General features: G+C 40.4%; 1 protein-coding gene across 20 annotated transcripts in view; it reads right to left on the reverse strand.

The window, feature by feature from the left end:
- Positions 1-12,312, reverse strand: part of nfasca (neurofascin homolog (chicken) a) — a 159,103-nt gene that overhangs the window by 80,956 nt on the left and 65,835 nt on the right. The window lies entirely within an intron of this gene.

A 12,312-nucleotide genomic window follows, 5' to 3' on the forward strand; every position in this document is an offset into this window, starting at 1 on the left:
TGCCTCTCGGCTGTGACGTACTCTGGGCAGGTTGTTGTTGCTCTTTTTGTTTAAGTGTCAGACAGTTGGTAATGATGGGTCCAGGTTTATGGCAGTAGTAACACTCCCTTTCCTCTCTTCTACTCTGTACTGATCTGAGCAGATTAGGCTGAAGAGCCGGACCATAACGAGGTTTCTCAGCATAGGCTGACGGGAAAACAGCCTTGTGAGTTAACACGTACTCATCGGCTAGTACTGCAGCAGAGAAAAGAGACGTTACTTTCTGTTCATTTAAATACACAACAATCCGATCAGAAACACATTTCTTAAATTCTTTCATTAACAACAGTTCTCGCAGAGAACTATAATTGTCCACTTTACAAGAGGTGCTCCATTTATCAAATAAAGTTCCCTTTTCCCTGGCGAACTCAGCATAGGTCTGGGATAGAGCTTTTCGGTGATTCCGGAATTTTTGTCTATACGCCTATATTTCAAGCTATCCTCTAACGAAAGTGCAGCAATAGCTTCTTGAGCTTTTCCGTGAATTTTGCACTGTACCAAAAGAGGCCATACCTCAGGCGGCCACTGCAAAGCTGAGGCAATGCGCTCAAATGCACCAAAATATGAATCCACTTCAGCTTCACGAAATACAGGCACCAAAACAATGTGTTTACTAATATCGAAGGCACTATAGTTAGGTAGTGAGGAGGTGGCGGTAGGGGGCGTACCTGTGACATCTACACACGCCCTTGCCGCATGTATCTGAGCCTCGAGATCCAGCTGACACCGCCGAATGACTGTCAGCTTCTATTTCCAGTTTCCTGATCTCATGCTGAGCTTGTCTGTCTTGCGCTTTTTCCTGAGCTTCCATTTGGAGACGGGCAAGGCGGACTTTAAGTCGAGCCCCGTCTCTGGACCCAGAACTGATAGAAGACAGGGGCTCATAGCGAGGCAACATAAACAGAGTTTTCGTCCGCCCGTCTTCCTCGCCATCAACTTCTGCCACTGTGTCAGCACCTTGGGGTTCCCCCTCAAGCTATTGACTCGATGTGCCCTCAAGCACAGCAAGCTCTGGCCGTACTGGCAACACAACCATCCCCGTTCCACCAACTCCTTTACAACTAGAGCCTTAAGCTCTCTCTTAAGGATCGACTTAGCATACGTGAATCGGAAGTAGTTAGCAATTTTCATCAGGTCATCTTTACGACAGGCGTCGATTTTATCCACAGGGATCGACCAAAAATGATTCTACATCGAACGGCGCCATTTCCAAAACAACAATTGAATTTTTAAACAATCCACTATCAATAAATAACATATATATATTTGTTTTGGGAATCTGTTAATTGATCCCGGACGAGCTTAGTTCATTCGTCTCCTCCGCTCTGTCTCTGACTGTAGCTGTTTCGCACGTGTGTGTATGTCAGGAGCGAAGCCCCACCCTTCGCAAAACAGAGTGGAGGAGGGAATGTGAATGCGCAAAGAGATGAGAGAGAGAGAGCCCGCCCACACACACACACACACACACACACACACACACACACACACACACACACACACACACACACACACACACACACACACAGACACACACTCCATTGTCCTTTTGCAACTTCCTCTTTCCTCTTTTCTCCTCTCCTCCACCTCTATTCCTCCTTGTCCAATGAGAAAACTCCCCGGTCACCAGGGCTCCTTGGCAACAGCCCCACAAGGGGTAGGAGGAATGAAGATGAGGAGAAGGTGAAAGGGGAGACCAACCCCAGTGGGAGTGTGAGGCTGGAGGTGTGTTTGCCATTATCAAAGCATTGCATCTGAGGAGTGTGTGTGTGTGTGTGTGTGTGTGTGTGTGTGTGTGTGTGTGTGTGTGTGTATGTGTATGTGTATGTGTGTGTGTGTGTGTGTGTGTGTGTGTGTGTGTGTCCGCATCCAAAAGCTGAATTTGAAAAACAAAATATGGCAGCTGTATATATGATACAGAAGGAATCATTTCAAAGTCAAGCCACCATATGGATTGTATGTGTGTGGATGAATGAAAAGGTGCACCCAGAAATAATATCCCACAGTCATATTTTATCCTCGACTAACACTCCCTGTCTTAATCTCTCTGTACACACAAATACAAGATCCCTCTAAATAATAAGCCAGTCTTAGTACTGTTACTACTTTATATTCTGATGAATATAAAAACAGCCTAATGGAAAAGTCAAAGATGGGAATGTAAAACAAACAGACTGCTTTCTAAGCTCCCACGTGACTTATTGAAAGAGAGAATGAATAAACATGAATGAATGCCATGGTGTTGTCTTGATTCTACACACTCTAAAAGTGGCATGATGAATAAATAATGTCCTTTCATGCCTTAACACCAGCATAAGGAATCACTGACCTTAGCCTTTCACTAAGATTCCAAAAGATCATATGGGAAAGACAGTAATTCACTGTAGGTCACTTTCCGCTAAATATCCATTGGTTGCGCTTTGAAAGGTCAGCAGCAATCGAGGTCAAAGTTGAAATCATTTCAACTTTGAGCGCAGCTTTTGAGCTGTGCGTCACGCCAAGAATAACTTCTGCCTAGTCGGGCGACACGCTCTCTCCTTAAGAAAACCACAACACACCAAGCGCAGAGCGGATTTACTGTTGATCATGTGAAAGCAGCTTTACATGTGATGCAACTATACATTACACAAATATAAATTTTGTGATGGCCTGATATTCATTTGGTCAAAAGATGTTGATAGTTAAATATTTTGTTTTTGAGAGTTAGTCACCATCATGACATAAAGCTAAAAGCCAATGTGGAAGTATCTTCAGCTTCAGTTTGGGGCCATCAAGACACTTTTATAACCTTTATTTTACCAGGATAGGTCTCATTGAGATTAAAAATCTATTTTTCAAGAGAGTCCTGGCCAAGATAGGCAGCAGCATAGTTAAACAATCACAATCACAACACAATCAATATCACAACATTAATTAAAATATTTACAGACACAGCGGTCTGCTTCAATGTCTTTAAGAATCGCTTTAAGTCTGTTCAGAGAGACCAGCTCTTTGAGTTTCAGCTCATTCTGCAGCTGGTTCCAGGCAGCCGGAGCAACGTAACTAAAAGCCCTTTTCCCAAGTTCAGTACGGACTTTTGGGACAGTTAAAAAAAAGTTTGAACTGGTCCACATACAGTACTGAATATTTTGGAGGCAGAAAAAGTTTCATGTAAATTCATGTTTGTCATTACAAAAAAAGCATATTCATATATTGTTCTCCAAATAAATATTACATCTCATTTGGTGAAATTAGATGTAATATTATAGCAAGACAACTCAAAGATTTGACACACATACAGCACATAGTGTAGGCTGCACATTAATTTGATGTGTGCATGTGTGTGTGTGATTCCTCAGTGGACTGCTGAGGTCATGTGTAGGGCTTCCATTAATGTCATGAAGAGGCTTCATGCAGGACACACCTTTTATATTTGCTTTTAAAGGATTGTTCAAATGTAAAGATGCTGTTCTAAAGTTTAAATGTAAATGTCAGGTTCATTCGTTTCCTTTTTTCTAAAAATGCAATTTTGTAAAAACTCTGAGTGAAGGATGAGCTTTACTGCCTGGATTAGATAATGTTGTGTCTAGATAGTAACCCTCGATTTGCGAAACTCTTATAAAATGGTTAAGGTTAGGCATTGACCTCAAATGATTAAGGTTAAGTGAGTCTTGAGAGAGTTTTACAAAGTGTTGCAAATCAAGGGTTACCGTCTAGACACGACTATTGTATTATATTAGTATTATATTGGCATTAAAAATGTATTGACTGTTTCCTTCTTTTGATTAATACCTAACTGCTCTGAAATATAAGTATGGTGCTCATACTAAAATGAGGCTTCATTCTGTAACTTTTCAGTCTTTGGAATTGCTTATATTATGCTTCTTCTTTGCTTTCTAATTGGGCCCGCAATGCAACTCATTGTGACACTTTTACCGGGCCCTATAGACTTATGACTGCCTAAAATCAGTGGGGTTTTTGATATTAACTTTTAAAACTAAAGAATTAAAATTGTATTTCAGTTTAAATGTATTTCAGTGGGCTTAGCTTCAGAGCTGTAGCCTACTATGCGTGCGTGCGTGCGTGCGTTTAAGCTTGGTCGCCAGGCCAAATTTGCCAGCATGGGCCCCTCTGCCTTGACTCACAGTGAGTAAAGTAATTCTGCCATTGGCTGGTCTGTCTCACAAACACATGCACACGCACACGCACACACAGAGAGTTGTCCTTTACAATTCTTCTGCCATAATTAGGCCATTACCAAATGTAATTTTCTCAGGTTTCTCTCTGCCTCTCTCCGCTCTATTTCTCCTGCTTTCTCTTGCACAGCTGTAAAATTACATTAAGGCCATTATTGGGGACACAGTAAACAGACACCTTCCTGTCCTCTGTCTCAATCTCTATTCATTCATTGTGTAGGATGAAATTACATCTTTCGTATCTCTCCTGCATCTCCTCCTATACAAAACACAGCTGCTTTCCTGTTTTTAGATTATTTTTGGTGTATTATATATAAATAATAAGTTAAGTGTTTGAAGCTGCTCAGGTACAAAATACAAACACACACACACACACACACACACAGAGACCCCTCCCTAAGAGGAGACATGTGTGATGTTTTATAGAAAGTACGTTATACACAAAGCACTGAGTATTAAAAACACACTTAAGTAAATTACAGCATGAAAACAATTAATAGAAGTTTGGGTTAAAAGTAAAAAAAAAAATTTAAAACTAAGAAACTGCCCTCATAACTACCACACACTGATGATGTCTGACCAGGCTTACATCATTGTTTTCCAGTCATTTTCGTGTCTCTGAAATGCACGGCTAACTGTGTTTCCAGATTTATTTAATCTGGAGATGGTTTTTGAAAAGGTGAAAAGGTTTAGGTGTGACAACGGCTGGCTATCTGTGGAGGGAAAGTAAAAAACAGAAGTGTTTTCAAATTGTTCCCACTTAACGTGGAAGTTAATATTGTTAGAGCTCTGTCTTGTTTTCATTAAATGTCTCTCACCAGATTGTTGACCAGTTGGAGCAGAGCTGGTGCTGACTTACTATGGCAGTACAGTTCTTAGTGTCATGGCATAAATAACTTTACCTGATAATTACGATTAAAGAGCCTGATTTTTGTAATTTTGCTTTAATTGAAAAAGTCATACTGAGCCTGAGGCTTTGAGTATACTACTAAGATATCCTTAGAGAACAGAAGTGTACCAAGAACTAACCTGTGGGCTGCACATTTCAGAAACTACTAAATAAATATAGGACATCTCCTTTTCTGGCCATCACCTGAGCCTATCCACAAGGATACCACCATCAACAACATTAAATGGAGGACAGACATACACTCTTACTAATGTACTTAGTTATCTATAGCATTGCTATGTAACAAACACAACACCATTGAGAAGTGGAGGTCAAGAAATGAAAAACAAATCTCATAAATTCTCTCTATCTACAGTATATCTCAAAAGTGAGTACACCCTTTAGATTTTTGCAAATATTCTGTTATATCCTTTCAGGGGATAACATTATCCTACTGAAACTTTGATATAACTTAAAGTAGTCAGTGTGCTGCTTGAATAACAGTATAGATTTATTGTCCTTTGAAAATTACTCAGTACACAGCTGTTAATGTCTAAACAGCTGGCAACAAAAGTGAGTACACCCCATAGTGAACATGTCTAAATTGTGCCCAAAGTGTCAATATTTTGTGTGACCACCATTGTTATCTAGCACTGCTTTAACCCTCCTGGGCATGGAATTCACCAGAGCTGCACAGGTTGCTTCTGGAATCTTCTTCCACTCCTCCACGACGACATCACGGAGCGCACGGATGTTGGACACCTTGCACTCCTCCACCTTCCTCTTGAGGAATGCCCCACATGTGCTCAATTGGGTTTAGGTCTGGAGACATACTTGGCCAGTCCATCACCTTAACCTTCAGCTTCTTCAGCAAGGCCGTTGTCATCTTGGAGGTGTGTTTAGGGTCATTATCATGTTGGAAAACTGCCCTACGGCCCAGTTTCCGAAGAGAGGGGATCATGCTCTGCTGCAGGATGTCACAGTATATATTGGAATTCATGTGTCCCTCAATGAAATGCAGCTCCCCAGTGCCGGCAGCACTCATGCAGCCCCAGACCATGATGCTGCCACCACCATGCTTGACTGTAGGCAAAACACATTTGTCTTGGTACTCCTCACCAGGGTGCCGCCACACACGCCGGACACCATCTGACCCAAACAGGTTTATTTTGGTCTCATCAGACCACAGGACATGGTTCCAGTAACTCATGTTCTTGGATTCATTGTCTTCAGCAAACTGTTTGCGGGCTTTCTTATGCATCGGTTTCAGAAGGGGCTTCTGTCTGGGGCGACGGCCATACAAACCGATTTGATGCAGTGTGCGGCGTATGGTCTGGGCACTGACAGGCTGACATCCCACTTCTGCAACCTCTGCAGCAATGCTGGAAGCACTCGCACGTCTATTTTTGGAAACCAATCTCTGGATATGACGCTGAGCACGTGGACTCAACTTCTTTGGTCGACCCTGGCGAGGCCTGTTCCGAGTGGAACCTGTCCTGGAAAACCGCTGTATGATCTTAGCCACTGTGCTGCAACTCATTTTCATGGTGTTGGCAATCTTCTTATAGCCAAGGCCATCTTTGTGAAGCGCAATAATCCTTTTTTTCAGCCGCTCAGAGAGTTCCTTGCCATGAGGTGCCATGTTGTCCAGCATTCAGAGAGAATTGTGCCCAAAACACCAAATTTAACAGCCCTGCTTATCATTTACACCTGAATCCTTGTAACACTAACGAGTCACATGACACCAGGGCGGGAAAACAACATCATTGGGCACAATTAGGACATGTTCACTATGGGGTGTACTCACTTTTGTTGCCAGCTGTTTAGACATTAACAGCTGTGTACTGAGTAATTTTCAAAGGACAATAAATCTATACTGTTATTCAAGCAGCACACTGACTACTTTAAGTTATATCAAAGTTTCAGTAGGATAATGTTATCCCCTGAAAGGATATAACAGAATATTTGCAAAAATCTAAAGGGTGTACTCACTTTTGAGATATACTGTATATGTCAAAGCGTGGTAACATGGTGAATTCAAATGAGAGAGGATCCAGCAGGCTATCCCAGCAGCAGCATTGGTCACAAATTAAAGAAACCATTTCACGACTGAGTGGAGCAATGACCAATGGCAAGCTGAGCCCTCAGTCCTTACCAATCAACAGAGTCATTGAGTAGAAAAATACATTAGAACAAGTCAACCCCAAATTGTATTTTTACATTGAGGGCAGCCGTCAACCCTGTTTTACTATAATTCATTTATGACAAGATAAAGACACATAAAAAAAGGTACATACAGATGTGCTGGTAGGACTGGTTTACTGTATCATTATTTACAGTAGTGGTCTTCAACTTCCCTTATTGTGATTTTGTCTAAATTTTTGTTTTCTACTGCATGTCCATTACATCACCTGACAAAGTGTCTTTTTAGTGATGGTGGCTCTCACTGCTCATGCTAACCACCCAGACCTGTGTGTATCTCCATTCATCCAGTATGACCTAATGCATACCTGTCATGCTCTGAGCTGATTTACAGATGAGATTAACTTCATACATGAACTTTGAGCACTGACATGCAGAACCACATTTATCTCCAAAGCATCACATGTGTTTATTGATTTACCACATAAACATACACATTAAAAGTCTGCTAATCATAAATGGGCTCACAGTCAAAAATTGGCTCAGGTTGCAGTAACATGGCTTCCTTTAAGTCAGGGGTGGGGAACCTCCGGCCTCCGGGCCGTATACGGCTTGCGAGACCATTTGATCCAGCCTTTGAGGTAATTCATAAACGCACGCAAAAAAATCCACTAGAAAAAAAACACACCAAAATCTAGACGGCAATAGAATAAATCGGGCGACTGACTGACTGTGTGAACACAACACAAGCGGAACGTGTCATCACGTGGTCACGTCATGTAAAAAAACTTCAATATTAAACGAGACGGTCATTGTGTTCAGTGAACGCAGCATGGCGAGTGTAAAAAAGAGAAAGATGGATGCGGAATGTTGCACTTTCCAGGAGAAATGGAAGAACAAATATTTCTTTGTGGAAGTAAAAGGCCAGAGTGCCTCGTTTGTGAAAAATAATCTTGAGCGTCATTACTGCACGAAACATGCCAAACTGCACGAGCTGAAAGGACGATTGCATTTGGATAAAGTTAACGCTTTTCGGCGGAGTTTGGCCCAACAAGCAGCTCTCTCCAGAGCGCAACATACAAACATGGATAGATAGATAGGTAGAAGATGTTCTTTTGCTGTGACAAGATAAATGTCCCCGTTGTGGGACTAATAAAGGATTTCTGATTTCTGATAAAACAGAAAGATACATGGATAAAAAAGTTGTTTTTTTGCACAGTATAAAAGAAAGGTGAAATTAATGAGCTGTGTCTAAAAACAATGTGCAGAGGTTATGAATTCAATAATTAGTATGGCCCTCGAAGGATGATGCAATAAATAAAATGGCCCTTGATAGGAAAAAGGTTCCCCACCCCTGCTTTAAGTGATGGATTTCCTTTTGAATCCCGATGACAGGGCAGGGCATAGCTATGTTTGTAGGAGCTTTCTGAATTGAAAGGAGGGGCAGAAGGCATCTTTGTTAAAATATGTACTTTTCAGATGCGCCTTATAATGCAGCATATTTTCATTATTAAAAATTCAAGCACCCATTTCATTAGATCGATACATCTTCAACTTAAATTGTACCAGCAAGTTCCATTCACTTACATATTTAATCTGAAGTTTATTTTCCAAGGACCCTTCCTCTAATAGTGTAAAAGTTGCTATTTTTGCTTATATCTTGGGCATGTATGGTTTTTTAATTAATTTAGCTGTTTCTCTGCATGTCTTATGGTCACTTTGTTTCTACTATTTGGAGTGCTGTGTGTTGACAGACTTTTTCTATTGCAAATAATAAAAGAGAAGAAAGAAAATAAGAAAAATCTGGTGAACTAAAAGCAGTGAGCTACAATGTTGTTGTGAGACAGCACACAGGCCTGTGTGTCAGTGCCACAGTGTATCTTGTAGGTTACCACGTCTCGTTCCAGAGTGTTTCATTGTAAATCTTTGATAGTGTGTCATAGTGTAACAGACAGAGCTGTCCCCGGGCCTTGTCCCAAGCGCACACACAACACACACACGCACACGCACACGCACAAGCACACACACACAGATAGATAGACCCTGTGTAGTAATATAGGGTAAGTACATGGTTCATGGGCACAACATCTGTATTCCCACCTGGAATCAGGCAAGCCTGGGTCTTGACCTTTATTTAACATCTTTTAGTTCTTTCAACCAAAAGAGAATTGGAATAATATAATGATTTTCAGTATTTGTGTAGCAAACTAAATAAAAATTGTTCATGACCTCTTTGTAATGGAATATTAGGTTAATTTAAATGATAAACTGCATTTTGCAATAGGTCCATCCTACTCCCTAATAAACTGCTGACATCACATCATGTGGCCTTAAGATCGGATAATACTGGAGCCAGATGATACAACAGTGAAGTGATAATGGAAACAAACATAAAAAGCAAAGAGCTTATGTAATACAGTCAAGAAAGATAATCAAGGATTTTCAAATTTGTTAAGTTATATTCCAGGTATATGTTCTATATAACAAAATAACTTGGCAATGGACATAGTTGAAAATAACTGAATATTTTTGTTTTGTTTGCTAAAAATGAACTCTATATTCCTGTATATCGCAGTAACAAGTTTGGATTGCATTTGGATCTCATAATGTGACCAAATTGTGTGCGGCTGTGAAGTTCAACGTGAGACAAAAATGATTTATTAATATAGCTCTATAACTTAAAGATAAGATCACATCAATCAAAAAACTACCAATATATACATAGAATATTGAATTGAAAGGCAATTTATTAGCATTTTCCTTACATATCTTCACATAAATCACTATAAAGTAAGCCATGAAAGGGAAAGGCCCGGAAAAGGGAAGTTTGAGATTCCCTACTGGAGCTGCTCTCCCCGCGACCAGACCCCGGTTAAGCGGTGGACAATGGATTGATGGATGGATGGATGAATAGATGGGAAATATCAGCATAAAGTTGTGAATAAATTAGGTTTCGATGGGTATATGACATACTGTAGGTGATCCATGAGAGTGATTTTATGAGTAAAAATATGTGCTTGTGTTGCGCTGAATATCTAAAAGAGTGAGGGGCCCTTGTGTATACACGTATGTATGGAACTGACACCATCTTTGAGTAGGAGCATGTTCATACAAAAAGGTGTTTTCGGATTTAATCTGGGTTTTTCCGATTGAAAAAACATTTTGCAGCATTGCGCTCTGAGAATGTAGGGTTATTTGTAGTTCCTAGAGTCTCTAAAACTAGAATGGGAGCCAGAGCCTTCAGCTATCAAGCTCCTCTCCTATGGGACCAGCTTCCAGTTTGTGTTCAGGAGGCAGACACCCTCTCCACATTTAAGAGCAGGCTAAAGACTTTCCTTTTTGATAAAGCTAGTTAGGGCTAATTCGGCAAATTCGCATCCGTTTCTCTGCTTCCAAACAACAACATGATTGGCATCAGACACATGGCCTTGTGCATTGTTCTTTTTAGAAAAACAGTATGTAATGTGGGTAGATCATAGAGTGACAATTTGTTCTGATCGTTTCCCTTTGGCTATCGTGAGAGGGAAAGGAGAGAGACAGACAGAGAGAGAGGAGGGGGGGATGGTTACTATGAAACCTCTCGGCCAGATATTTGCAGTGAAAGGCCCGTCGTTGTCCATTAGGGTCTCTCTCTCTTTTTCTTTCTGTTTTCTGGGAGCATTAACCTCCTCTTCACAATAATCCCAAACAAAGGGAGGAGTGTGTGTGTTTTTGTGTGTGTGTGTGTGTGTGTGTGTGTGTACCTGCACCTGCCTTCTACTGGATGTCAAGCAGAGGAACTGATGGACCATGAAGTGTAATCTAATCATTTGATAGCAAGTTCTTCTACTTGAACAATATGTATAAATACAATTAGCAGGAAAATCTAAACTTTACGTGATACAATGTTTGTTGTGTAAAATATAATGTAGTATATCATATAATAAATGCTATTCAATATAGACAATGAGAAGGCTGAATTTTGCAAAGCAAGACTACAACTTTACGAGTTTATATGTTTGTAGAGTAACATTTTCTGAGAACTGACTAAGCCTATCCGAGTCAGTGTTCAAACAATGTCTAAACAAAAAAGACAGTTGTTCTACATGTTGTTATACAGTATACTAGAAATGGTGTCAGTCCCAAGCTAATTCATTCATGACATGTCTATTGTGCATTGCCAGACCACAATAAGTCAAATGAAGACATGTGCCAGGCAACAGACTGGAGTTTAGCATACAGTGCAAAGCGGCCAGTTGGGTCAAAATTAGCTGAAAGAAATGGATACAACACACGTTTATACTGTACATACACATATAGACACACACACACACACACACACGCACTGGATCAAAACGCTAGCTTGCAAAAAGGACAATATCAAATAAATAAATAATTATTGTCAACTAATGCAATACTTTTCTGTTAACATTAGGAGTCAGCTATTATGAGACAGCCAATAAGTGGTTTGAGATTATTATCAGTGTTAATAAACACGAGGAACCTCCAGTATGGCCGACGGTGGCCACATCACATCATATCTTGTGTGATACTTGTTATGCAGGAACTGAAGCTCATTCTGCTGTTAATGTACATCTAAAATCTAGAAATTTAGAAATGCAGACAGGCAGCAGCTTTAAGAGTATTGTAGCCAAAGAAGAAAAAATTACACAAGACATAATCCGTATTTTTCCAATCAATTGTGGCAGACTAATCAGTGTGTGTGTGTGTGTGTGTGTGTGTGTGTGTGTGTGTGTGTGTGTGTGTGTGCGTGTGTGTGTGTGTGTGTGTGTGTGTGTGTGTGTGTGTGTGTGTGTATATGTGTATCCTGGCACTACAGACAGCTGAAACCACATTGCATTTATCTTCCTTCAGCCTGAATAAACACTGAAACAACCAATAGAAACATTTTATAAACAACAAGGTACAAATAAGATGATGTATGTAGTAGATGAAATATTTTTGTTTAAATTCCAACGAAACATTTCAAATGGTGAAGGTGTGAAATAATTGGTAGCGACAGTACACATACTCTACCATCCACAAAAACATTAACTGTAGTAAAGCACATGCTATGCAGGAGGATAACTA

This window comes from Cottoperca gobio, unplaced genomic scaffold, assembly GCF_900634415.1.
Source record: "Cottoperca gobio unplaced genomic scaffold, fCotGob3.1 fCotGob3_332arrow_ctg1, whole genome shotgun sequence".
Lineage (NCBI taxonomy): Eukaryota > Metazoa > Chordata > Actinopteri > Perciformes > Bovichtidae > Cottoperca > Cottoperca gobio.